General features: G+C 41.2%; 1 non-coding gene across 1 annotated transcript; it reads right to left on the bottom strand.

The window, feature by feature from the left end:
* Positions 1–2,811: 2,811 nt before the first annotated feature.
* On the bottom strand, positions 2,812–2,886 carry Trnas-uga. The gene has a single exon. It is a non-coding gene; the product is annotated as a tRNA-Ser (tRNA).
* Positions 2,887–11,735: the final 8,849 nt, after the last annotated feature.

Consider the following 11,735-nt stretch of genomic DNA (forward strand, 5'->3'; position numbering starts at 1 on the left):
TCAGTCACTAAATTAACTTTCAATTTCCCGGTTTTATTAAATCTTTTGCTAAATTAAGTCAGAGTGTAGCGAAATTTATTACTTCTGGCAAACATTCAGTTTTCACACAACACGTCAACCTTCAGTTGCCACGCTTTTAGTGCTAATTATATGTGGAATAACCTTTCTTTTTCAGTTATTATAGTAGTTGTCCGTAGGACTGGCGACCGTAATTTTCCTCAAATCTCAAATATCTGATTAACACCAATTAATTGTTAACGTAACGACCGCACATTTCCTTTCTTTATTAATTTTACCCTTTTCTCAAAATTAATTTTCACCAATTTCATTTGCATTGTTCCTTTCATTTAGATGTAACCTCCTCCCTCTTTACCGACAGATTAAGTTTGGTGGCGACTGCTTTTCCCAAATTGCCATTAGGTACACCCGGTTTAATTTTTACTGTCATTAAGGTCGATAAGTGAGGGGGAGGTGACAGAGTCACCGCTGGAAATCAGGGCAAAGATTTCAGAGAAAGCGCATCTACATTTGAATCTTTCCAGTAATTACCTTAGATGCTCATTGGCGATTTCGTGCTACATTTTTTCTCTACTGACTTTAAGTACAAAAATATGAAACTATCATAAACAAAAATTTAACAAGAGCCAAACAAGTAAATATAACAGATGAACAACATGAAATATACATTTTCTGTACAAATATACATTTTCTGTACAAGTGAGTGCATTAGATAAAGTTTCAGTTTTATGTAACTGAAAACTGGCTCAGACACTCGAAACACATTCAGGAGAAGTGGCATACAAATTTAAATTATCCCTCTCAGAATTAATCTACCGTTCTGTAGCACCGTACGCTTCTTTTGTTGTATCGGGATCCGCATCAGAGATCTGCGCTTTCTTGGTAAATACTCTTAACTGATCTGTCCAAACCCGATTCACATATCGCCCTCACAGTGCCAATTCTGTTAGCATCCCTCTCCTGGTACCCAAGATTTACAAAGGTTCTCCGCTTGGGTTGCAAATTTATAACAGCACCACTATATAGGACACCCATGGTAGCTCCAAATTCTTCCACCAATCAACTGTTGTCTTGTTTAGGAAAGGACATGCAGAATGCAGGAACCATTAAACCTACATTAATTAGTTTCATAAATTACTGTAGTAATAACTTGTGAATGTAAATGCTAAAGAGCTCAGTTAAACACAGAAAATTCGAAATTTTAATTATTGAAACTGAACATAAGATATACCATTCCATCATAAGCGTAGTTCCTTGCAAAATCATATTTACCAACTTCTTTATCCTTAACAGTATCCAAAAAAATTCTGGTATTTGTAACTATAAATATGTAAGTTGTATATATTATTGTTCACGTGAGCTAGCAATGGATTTTGATTTTCTCATCTTTATACATTAACACATAACCGTTTAACTTGCTTACAAAGTGAATTAGATATCATTACATCGATGTTATTCGTATTCGTTTAACAAACAACTAAGTTTGAGTGTCGTCCATTGACAATTGATATGTGTCTACGTGTAGCAGTCGTCGGTTTATTGGTGCCCTTATCGTTGCCTCATTTAAAGAAAGCATGGGTAATTGTTTCACACTTTTCCAGACTTCTGATTAGTGATGATGATGATGGTGATGATGATGATGATGATGATGATGTTTGGTTCGGGGGCGCTCAACTGTGCAGTCATCAGCCCAATTTTTACACAGCTCAGTTTTTTACACATTCCAGTCTAGGCACTCTCACGGATGATGATGATTATAATGATGATGACAACACAAACACCCAATCCCCGGGCAGAGAAAGTGCCCAATGTGGCAGCGAATCGAACCCGGGAACCCGTGATCCACAGGAACCAATGCTAGCCACAAGTCCACGAGTTGCGGACGTTCTGATTAGTGTTTAGTAATACATGGCTTTATTATTCAAGCCGCTTTGACAAATGACTTAGGCTCCAGTTTAAAGAAGGCAAATTCAAATTTAAATCCCTTCTCTAGTAATGAATATACAAGTATATTGTGACATACTGCACTGTCATTCCTACATACGTATTGTAAACAAATTAATACCACAAGACATAGACCAGTGATACAGAGGCATAAAGTAGATGTAATTTCTACAGTTAAGTTGCACGAATAAAGTAAACGAAGAAAAAAATAGTAATTACTGGAGTTAAGTGTCCCATGCAAGATCTGAATGGGACATGTTTGTGAAACTTCATATACTGGAAATTCCTTACCCTATGGGATAGCTGACAACCATGGCTCTCCGACTATTTTTGAACCTTTAAGTACTAGAAATCTCTTATTATAAGTGCCGAGTGGCCACCGCTGCTCTCCGACTTACTTCGTTGGACTAGTGATCCTGTAAGAAAGGGAACTAGTGATCCTGTAAGAAAGGGTATCAGAGAGAAATGGCTTCGCCACAAACATGTTTCGAGGATGAAACCTTGCCTCTGCGGGTGCATTGCACAAACGTGGTGCTCCATAATATCCTTATTTCCTGAATAGCCTGTCAGCACGCCTTTATTAATTTTGGGAAGTAGGAGAGATGCTAGCAGTACTGAATCGGTAGGGAAGTTGTGTGACATGCGTGGATACTTCAGTCGGTAAGAGGAAATGGCGATGTTCAACTTCATATTCCCTTTGTTCCGTCTGCCAACAAGTTTCATTAGGTAGGGACAGGCGATTGCCGGGTTGGTTCTGCCAGACAAGATAAATGACATTCTTTGAAACAAAAGATTTAAGCTGCTTACAAATTATTTACTATCTGAAACTTCCTGGCAGATTAAAACTGTGTGCCCGACCGAGGCTCGAACTCGGGACCTTTGCCTTTCACGGGCAAGTGCTCTACCAACTGAGCTACCGAAGCACGACTCACGACCGGTACTCCCAGCTTTACTTCTGGCAGTACCTCGTCTCCTACCTTCCAAACTTTACAGAAGCTCTCCAGCGAACCTTTCAGAACTAGCACTCCTGAAAGAAAGGATATTGCGGAGACATGGCTTAGCCACAGCTTGGGGGATGTTTCCAGAATGAGATTTTCACTCTGCAGCTGGGAGAACCGGTCGCGAGTCGTGTTTCGGTAGGTCAGTTGGTAGAGCACTTGCCCGCGAAAGGCAAAGGTCCCGAGTTCGAGTCTCGGTCGGGCACAGAGTTTTAATCTGCCAGGAAATTTCATATCAGCGCACACTCCGCTGCAGAGTGAAAATCTCATTCTGGAAACATCCCCCAGGCTGTGGCTAAGCCATGTCTCCGCAATATCCTTTCTTTCAGGAGTGCTAGTTCTGCAAGGTTCGCAGGAGAGCTTCTGTAAAGTTTGGAAGGTAGGAGACGAGGTACTGGCAGAAGTAAATCTGGGAGTACCGTTCGTGAGTTGTGCTTCGGTAGCTCAGCTGGTAGAGCACTTGCCCGCGAAAGGCAAAGGTCCCAAGTTCGAGTCTCGGTCGGGCACACAGTTTTAATCTGCCAGGAAGTTTCATATCAGCGCACACTCCGCTGCAGAGTGAAAATCTCATTCTATTTACTATCTTTCTGACACTAAACACATCAAAGTCGGCATCTTCTACATTGAATCTTTATATTTTGACGGCTTTTTACTTGATCCATAAAACAACAGAAAGTAAACCGTAACCAGATTTAGTCTGCTATTTATGTTTCGGCTGTAGAACGCTCAGCCGTCTTCGGAACGACGCTCAAAGATTGACTGTAAAGCGCTCCAGTTCACCTTACATACCGGTAGAGAGAGCGAGGTCCGTAAAAGAACACGACAGATCATTGTCGAGGGAACCACCAACGCGCAGCAGACATACACGTATGCTACCGGGACGCTTTTGTAAGGCGTAACGTTTCACAAATTCTTGTCTACTGGAGTCAACTGCTTCCATTGCTGGATTCCACATTTTTCAAGACTAAAATCATCATCACGACGAATTACATCATTCGTCAAACGCATTTCAGTTGTTTCTCTAGAGAGTGAGACCCAGAAGGATGGGCCGGATGTAGAAACCCGGACGCTCTCATAGTCCATAGCATGGTTTGATTGTATAAAGTGTTCCGCCACAGGAGATGTTTTAGGCGGGAGCAGGCGGACATAGCGTCGATGCTCAGCCAACGTTCCAGAACTGCACGCAAAGAACGCCCGATGTACGGCAAACTACACTGACAGGGGTTAATCGTGGTACTACCCAATTCTTTAGAAAATGAAAATTACAATCTCATCACGGTTATTTAAAGAAAATAGGAAGCCCGGAATCACTGGTGGTGGACAAGCTTGTGATTCGACAATGAGATTTTGACTCTGCAGCGGAGTGTGCGCTGATATGAAACTACCTGGCAGATTAAAACTGTGTGCCCGACCGAGACTCGAACTCGGGACCTATCCCTTTCGCGGGCAAGTGCTCTACCAACTGAGCTACCAAAGCATGACCCACGCCCCGTCCTCACAGCTTTACTTCTGGCAGTACCTCGTCTCCTACCTTCCATACTTTACAGAAGCTCTCCTGCGAACCTTGCAGAACTAGCACTCCTGAAAGAAAGGATATTGCGGGGACTTGGCTGTGAGGCTGTGAGGACGGGGCGTGAGTCGTGCTTGGGTAGCTCAGTTGGTACTGCACTTGCCCGCGAAAGGCAAAGGTCCCGAGTTCGAGTCTCGGTCCGGCACACAGTTTTAATCGGCCAGGAAGTTTCAAGCTTGTGATTGTTTTACAGTTTTAATTTGACTCAAAGCAGACTTTATAATAAACTTCAATTCGGACACTTGCCCTCTTACTGATGCAATATACAAATATGCACTTTGATTGAATTACGTAAACACGAATACGAATCATATTATTTTGCGTCCGCATCCAAAATCATTGATAGTAGGCACGGTGAATAATCAGTCACAAACAATCGTTCTTGTTTAACCATGTCTCAAGAGACTGATAACACTATACACAGCCACATAAAACCACCACTTCATAAAGAACAAACAGATCTTCAAGCTTAATAAAACTGAACTGCCCACATAAAGGTCCACAGTGAAACATGCTTATACTAAAAGTATAAAGTGGGCGAACCAAAGTCGCAAAACTTGCACACAGGAATAATAACATGTTGCACGTTCATTAAAGATACGCAAAAGATTAACATAAGTATTAAATAAGAAGGGCTAGTAATAACTCAACCATTAAAATGACTTACAGAAACGCCAATATTAACAAGGTGGCCTCACATAATTAACGGACATAATGACTCAGAATGATTCCCAGATTGCACTTTAGAGAACAGCGTTAAGTCCCATAGCAGTGTTTGGAAGTAATAACGCTACGGCCGGCAGGCAATACGAGCCTTCACTCCCCACAGCTCGTGCGCATGGTCACATAGCAGCCGGTATATATTTATATATAATCCGCCGGTATATATTTATATATAATCCGACCGGCCCCACAATGAGAGGTACTGACAAGAATCCATAACCGCGCTGACAACAGGAAACGGGCAGTCTTAACAAATGGCCTGCAGCACAAATAGATTGCAACGAAAACAAGGTCAAATCACAGCCACACTGGAATATATAACAAGCACGCTCCCAAACTCTTAAGGAGCAATACACTAACATTACCCGTCTCCCAGTAAATTATCAGGAATTTTAGAGATCACTTCAAGTTGCCTTAAGGCACTTTCAACTTTAAATAAACATACCAAATCCTGCCGTGACGAAAGATTAAACCATTAACTCTACGGCTGCCGGGCACGTACACAACCGCAGCCAGTTCCAAAGCGGACAATATGTCCTAAAACAAGTTAATATTTGCATGAAAACCACTTAAAACACACACTCCACGGATGATCAAAAACGGAATGAAGCACATCAGCCTCCTTAATATAGCGACTATGGAATCAAGTTCAGAATCATATCCGGCAGCTACTCATGCCACAATAAGTTTCAACAGTCGTCTTAGTTGAACACAGAATAAAGGTCATATTTAACTTGGAGCTTGCAAATTACGAGCTGGGAAGCTGTTTAGCGTGAGACGACGAACCCACCAAAATTTTTGCACGTCAAGGCGCCCAAAGATCGGCACTGTACAACCGGTGTGCGCCAAAAGACAAGGGCGGCGAGCACGGCGAGGCCCATGCACCACGTTTAGGGACGCGGATTTGTTTTCAACACAAGTTGGCTCGTTGAACGCCGACCGGGGACTCACTCGTCACACGTTCACCCGGAAAACCCGCCGGGGGAGCAGTGAGAGAAAGCAGGACAGCCCAAAATCGATATCAAGGATACAAGTCGAACATCCTTGCGCCAGCCATCACGACTCATGGGGAAGTTAAATACGCCTGTCTTCCGCAGAATCACATATCCAAGAAACATGATTATCTTTAGTGCTGATACAAAATTAGCTCTGACATTGTCACGTATTCTGTTTAGCAACTACTTTCACTTTTGTCACAGGGAGAACTTAGATTGAACTGCGAGTTTCCGACAATGAGCTGGTGTCGGAAACCTCTCAAATAAAAAATAATTTCTACTGATCTTAAAGGTATTTCAAGCTACGAAGGGAAATACTTCTGAAATCTTCTAGCAACGAAATCAAAAAAGTTTTTCCATTTTATCCGCATCGAGGAGTGAAGCTGTAAACATCTGCGAAAGGTTTAAAACTTTAAGAAAGTAGCAAATTGTAGCGAATATCTAATCTGTGAGAGAGCCAATATTATGTAAATTTTACTTTTTCACCTATTCTCTTTAGAGAAGAAGTGTAGTGAAACAGCTCCCGGTAACTGCACTGTAAAGGTTTTGTCAATAATCGTTTTCCTTTTAGTTTGCACTACGAAATTGCGAGGGCATTAATGTAACTCTCAACTCCCTTAAAAAGGAATATTACGAGATAATAGCAATAACTGAAGGTCGAAGACTTGGAAGCCTGCAGTACTGCGATACACTTTTGATGCTATTCCTCTGATAAGACAATCATTGTATGCAATTTACTGTAAATAGAAATGGATTTTAGGTGTTCTATTACTAGACGCAGATTCTATATAAAATTATGCCCTCCTAAATATGACCACCAACTACGTAAGCATAAAGAATGGAAGATAAATGTACTGAAGCATCTTTTCATAAACGGTATTCATTGTACATATGTACGTGTGATGCCGACTCACTACTGCGGTTTGCACACGATGCAGCTATTATCTCAACAAGAGGGACATAGCGTTCAAAACAAAGACTGGAAGACATATTTATTCATTCATTCATGCATTTATGTCACTGCAAATACACTTCAGTTTCATGCTCGCAGGCATAAAGCACTGAGCACGTAAAATGGTAATCAGGAAGAACAACGGAAACTATTTAGGTGCAGTATAGTAACTTGAAACATTTTTCACAATTAGTTTCAGTCACAAGCTGCCAGGTGCAATGCTGTTACATTCAGCTTCGTTTTGAACCGTCAAACATTCTGTATGATGGTGAACATGTACATAAAGTGCACTGGCATTGACGTGAATGCATATATGAATGTGTTCCTGTCTTTTGCCCTCATCGCTACGTTTCTATTGGCGACATATTGCTGGGTCGTACGCAGATCGATTTTGTAAACAAAGTTCATGTGATTATTAATATTTTTTATGGGAATGTGATTCAGTAAATTTGTATTTTCTTACGTTTAAATGCTTTGTGTGTATATTTTGAGGGAAATTATTTTATATAATGTTGTCGAGTGATGCGCGACAATCAGTAGTAGAACAGGCAATGTTGAGTTTTACTAACATTTAACTGCGAACAATAGATAACTTATCAGAGGGTGAAAGGTGTGTCTGCAAATTTTCGTAAAGAATTTTCTTGTTTTGGATGTCTGGAATCGCGCACGTAATGTCTGAATTGCTTAGACATGCGTGCGGAGCCTTGGCAGAGAAGCTGCGCTGCACGGTGATGAGTTAGAGGTGATCCTTGCTCTTTGAAGATGTTCGCCACAGTTACACGTTTATCCAAGGAGAGGAGACGGACAGGTGACTTTTGGAGTTAGATGTGAGCGGTCGAGTTTTGGTTTAGTAGCAGTAAGTACGAGGTTCACTCTAAAATAAATGCACACTATTTTTGTAAAAATGCAGTTTTCGTTCTGCATGTGTGAAAGTTTTACAGCGTGTAGATACATCGTTCCCGCTTGTTTTCAACCTGTTCCCGTGAGTGGTGCCGTCACAGCATGTCTTCGAGACGGCTGCTACACTTGTGGTTCGTCAGAAGTAAAGTGCTGTCATAGAATTCCTGTGCTATGAAAACGAGACAGTGGGAAATATCCACAAAAGGTTGGAAAAGCTGTATGGAGATGCTGCTTTCGATCGCAGTACAGTTTGTCGGTGGTCAAGCAGGTTACGTGATGAAAGCGGGCACGGCAATATTGAGAATAGCCCTCGCAGCGGCAGGCCTCGTACTGCACACACTTCAGACAATGTCCACAGAGTTAACGAGTTGTTGACTGCTGACAGACGCATCACAGTGAACGAACTGTCACGCTACGTTGGAATAGGGGAAGGAAGTGTTTGCAGAATACTGAAAGTGTTGGCGTTAAAAAAGGTTTGTGCCAATAGGGTTCCCAGGATGTTGACAGTGGCTCGCAAAGAAACAAGAAAAACGGTTGGAACAGTACGAGAATCGTGGAGATGAATTTGTTGGAAGAATTGTGACAGTTGATGAAACATGGCTCCATCATTTTTCACCAGAGACGAAGGGGCTATCAATGGAGTGGCATCATGCAAATTCACCCAAGAAAAAAATTCAAAACCACACCTTCTGCTGGAAAAGTTATGGCTACGGTGTTTTTCGATTCCTAAGGACTCTTGTTTGTGGACATCATGCCAGGTGGAACAACCATAACTTCTGATGCATATGTGACGACACTGAAGAAACTTCAAGCTCAACTGAGTCGTGTTCGACCACATCGGCAAAAGCAGGATGTTTTGCTGTTGCACGACAATGCACGGCCACATGTCAGTCAAAAAACCATGGAAGAGATCACAAAACTCGGATGGAGAACACTGAAATACCCGCCTTACAGTCCCTACCTGGCTCCATGTGACTATCATCTCTTTGGGAAACTGAAAGACTCTCTTCGTGGAACAAGGTTTGAAGATGATGACTTCCTTGTGCACGCTGCCTAACAATGGCTCCAACAGGTTGGTCCAGAATTTTACCGTGCGGGTATACAGGCGCTGGTTCCAAGATGGCGTAAGGCGGTTGAGAGGGATGGAAATTATATGGAGAAATGAAAATATTGTTCCTAAAGGATGTATCTACACACTGTAAAACTTTCAAACATGTAGAATAAAAGATAGATTTAAAAAAAATAGTGTGCATTTCTTTTGGAGTGACCCTCGTAGCAAGCATTGGAGACCTATGGGAATTATACTATGAATTAATGGAAGATGTAGTGTGGAGGGAAAAAATTTCTTTTTACATTGGTTCGATTGTACTCTTGGTGAAGAATGGATTATGGGTAATCATTAAGTTTCCTTAATTTGCGGCAGCGGTTTGATAATGCAGCATTTTTGGTTCGTCGGACATCCAAATCAGTAGTCTTTTTGCTTTCCATTTTTTTTGCTAGGATTTATCGATCACTGTGAGATAAATGAATTTAAGAATTAGATTTTGGAACTTTGTTTAAGGAAGTGAAGTTTAATTTTTTAATTTTTAGATTATAAGACACAAAGGAAATACAGACGTTGGGTCCGGGCGGGCACTGATTTAAATCAATGGGTAAAATTGAAAATTTTACGAGAGCGGGATTCGAACCCGGGTCGGACATGCCCGAAAGAACGAGCAACAAATATATGTAATTAAGGTGAGGGTGGCCAAGGATCCCTTCAGTGTGGATGCACATCAGACTCGAACTCTTACGGCAATCGGCGAAATGCCGCGAATAATGAGGATAATGGGCAAGGGGCACCACATCAGTAGTGTGTGGATAAGTGGAAAATTTGGTCTGGCAGGAGACGTGCTAGGGTAGTCCGTGCAGCTGTGATAACCACTGTGTCCGGATGGCTCAACAATCAGATCAATAAGCAGGATACTTGTGTTCGAATCTCGGTCTGGCACAAATTTTCTACTTTCCTCACTGATTTAAATTTGTACCCACTAACAGACAATGTCTGTATTTCTTTTTTGCCTTAATTCAAAGTAGCTGCTGGATGAAAATAGTGTTTGTTCTTTCACGCTAGTCCTAAAGAACAGACATGTATCTTCTATTACAGTTACATGATTTCAGAGAAAGCTTCATTATTAATGGAGTTTCATTAAATGTTATTAAGTAATATGATACGAGATGGCTGTTAAGTTCATTTAACCCAGAGTCAGTTAATTTTCAATTTATTTAAAACCATTATCAAAAATTGTGAACCAAGAAAGATAACATTACTTTTAGAGAACACATTGCGCCCTTGCTTGTCAGTAGCTGGATTCTTCATGTCTGCTTTCTAGATGCGCTGTAGTGTAGAAAACAGCACCTTTCCTTAACTAAATTTCACACGATCCACTTTAGTTTCAATGTAATCAGTTTTTCATCAATGTTCGTGGTCAGATTTTTTGCTAACAATGCATTTCTGGCAGAACACGATATTTCTTAGAATTCTAGCAGCTAGATTTCTCTGTGCAATCTCGCAGTTGAATTTCAAACGTCCCCTTAGAAAAATTATTGAATTACTGTGCTGATAAATCTCTTACGTTATTTGATTTTCAAACAGCTGAGCAAAACTGAACGTACTCAGATATTTCGCGCTTTACCTATTCTGATCAACACTAAACTGACACACAATATTTTTAAGCGCAACGCAATCTGACTTTCAATAATCCCTACAAAAGAATGGCCCTGACTAACATTAACCTATACCTTTCACAAATCACTTACCTCACAAAAATCTTCGTTACTCGAACTACTGCAATACAGCGAGCGCCACTACTGCCAGCTAAATAAAAGATTCAAACTACTGAAGACACTAACTACTGGTAGACATAGTTAGCTAATGAAAGATTTTGATAGAGAACAAACAATGTATTTATCTTAATAGTGTTCAAAAGTCATAATATATATAGCAGTTCGTGACATCCATTCTTACAAATGTACTGTTTCTGATGGACACACGTCCAGTCATCCGCTCTCAAAAATCCGCCATCTCAATTCCGCACATCCACAATTGCTGGCGGCTCACATCCAACTGGGCAACGTTACGCGCTGTTAACAGCCAACAGCCCAACACTACAATAGCGAATATTACAACAATGCCACCCAGCCACAGACTGCACACAGTACAGCCAGCGATTTTCATACAGTGCGCTGCGTGGCGTTACCAATATAAAAACCTAAACAGCCTACTTACAAATTTTGTCAGGCTATCGGCTTTGCCATCTTCAATTTTTTGGTCCTGTCCTCCACAGTTGCGCGTAATACTACGGTATGTTGATGATATTTTCACTTATGGACCGTCTGACAGCAACTGAATAAAACACAATTTTAGTGCCATACGCGTTTCGCCTTTATTTTCTGCAAGGCATCATCAGTGGCAGGTTGCGTAGACAGTTTCTTACATATTACGCTCCTGTTGCATTTTTGGTCTTGTTCTTCTTCCTATGAGCGCCAATTTGCTGTTTTTTATATACCGTAGTATTACGCGCAACTGAGGAGGACAGGACCAAAAAATTGAAGATGTCAATACAGCTATGTCAAGCATTCCCTGTCAACGTGTA

The sequence above is a fragment of the Schistocerca piceifrons genome, chromosome 6 (genome assembly GCF_021461385.2).
Source record: "Schistocerca piceifrons isolate TAMUIC-IGC-003096 chromosome 6, iqSchPice1.1, whole genome shotgun sequence".
In the NCBI taxonomy this organism is placed as follows: Eukaryota; Metazoa; Arthropoda; class Insecta; order Orthoptera; family Acrididae; genus Schistocerca; species Schistocerca piceifrons.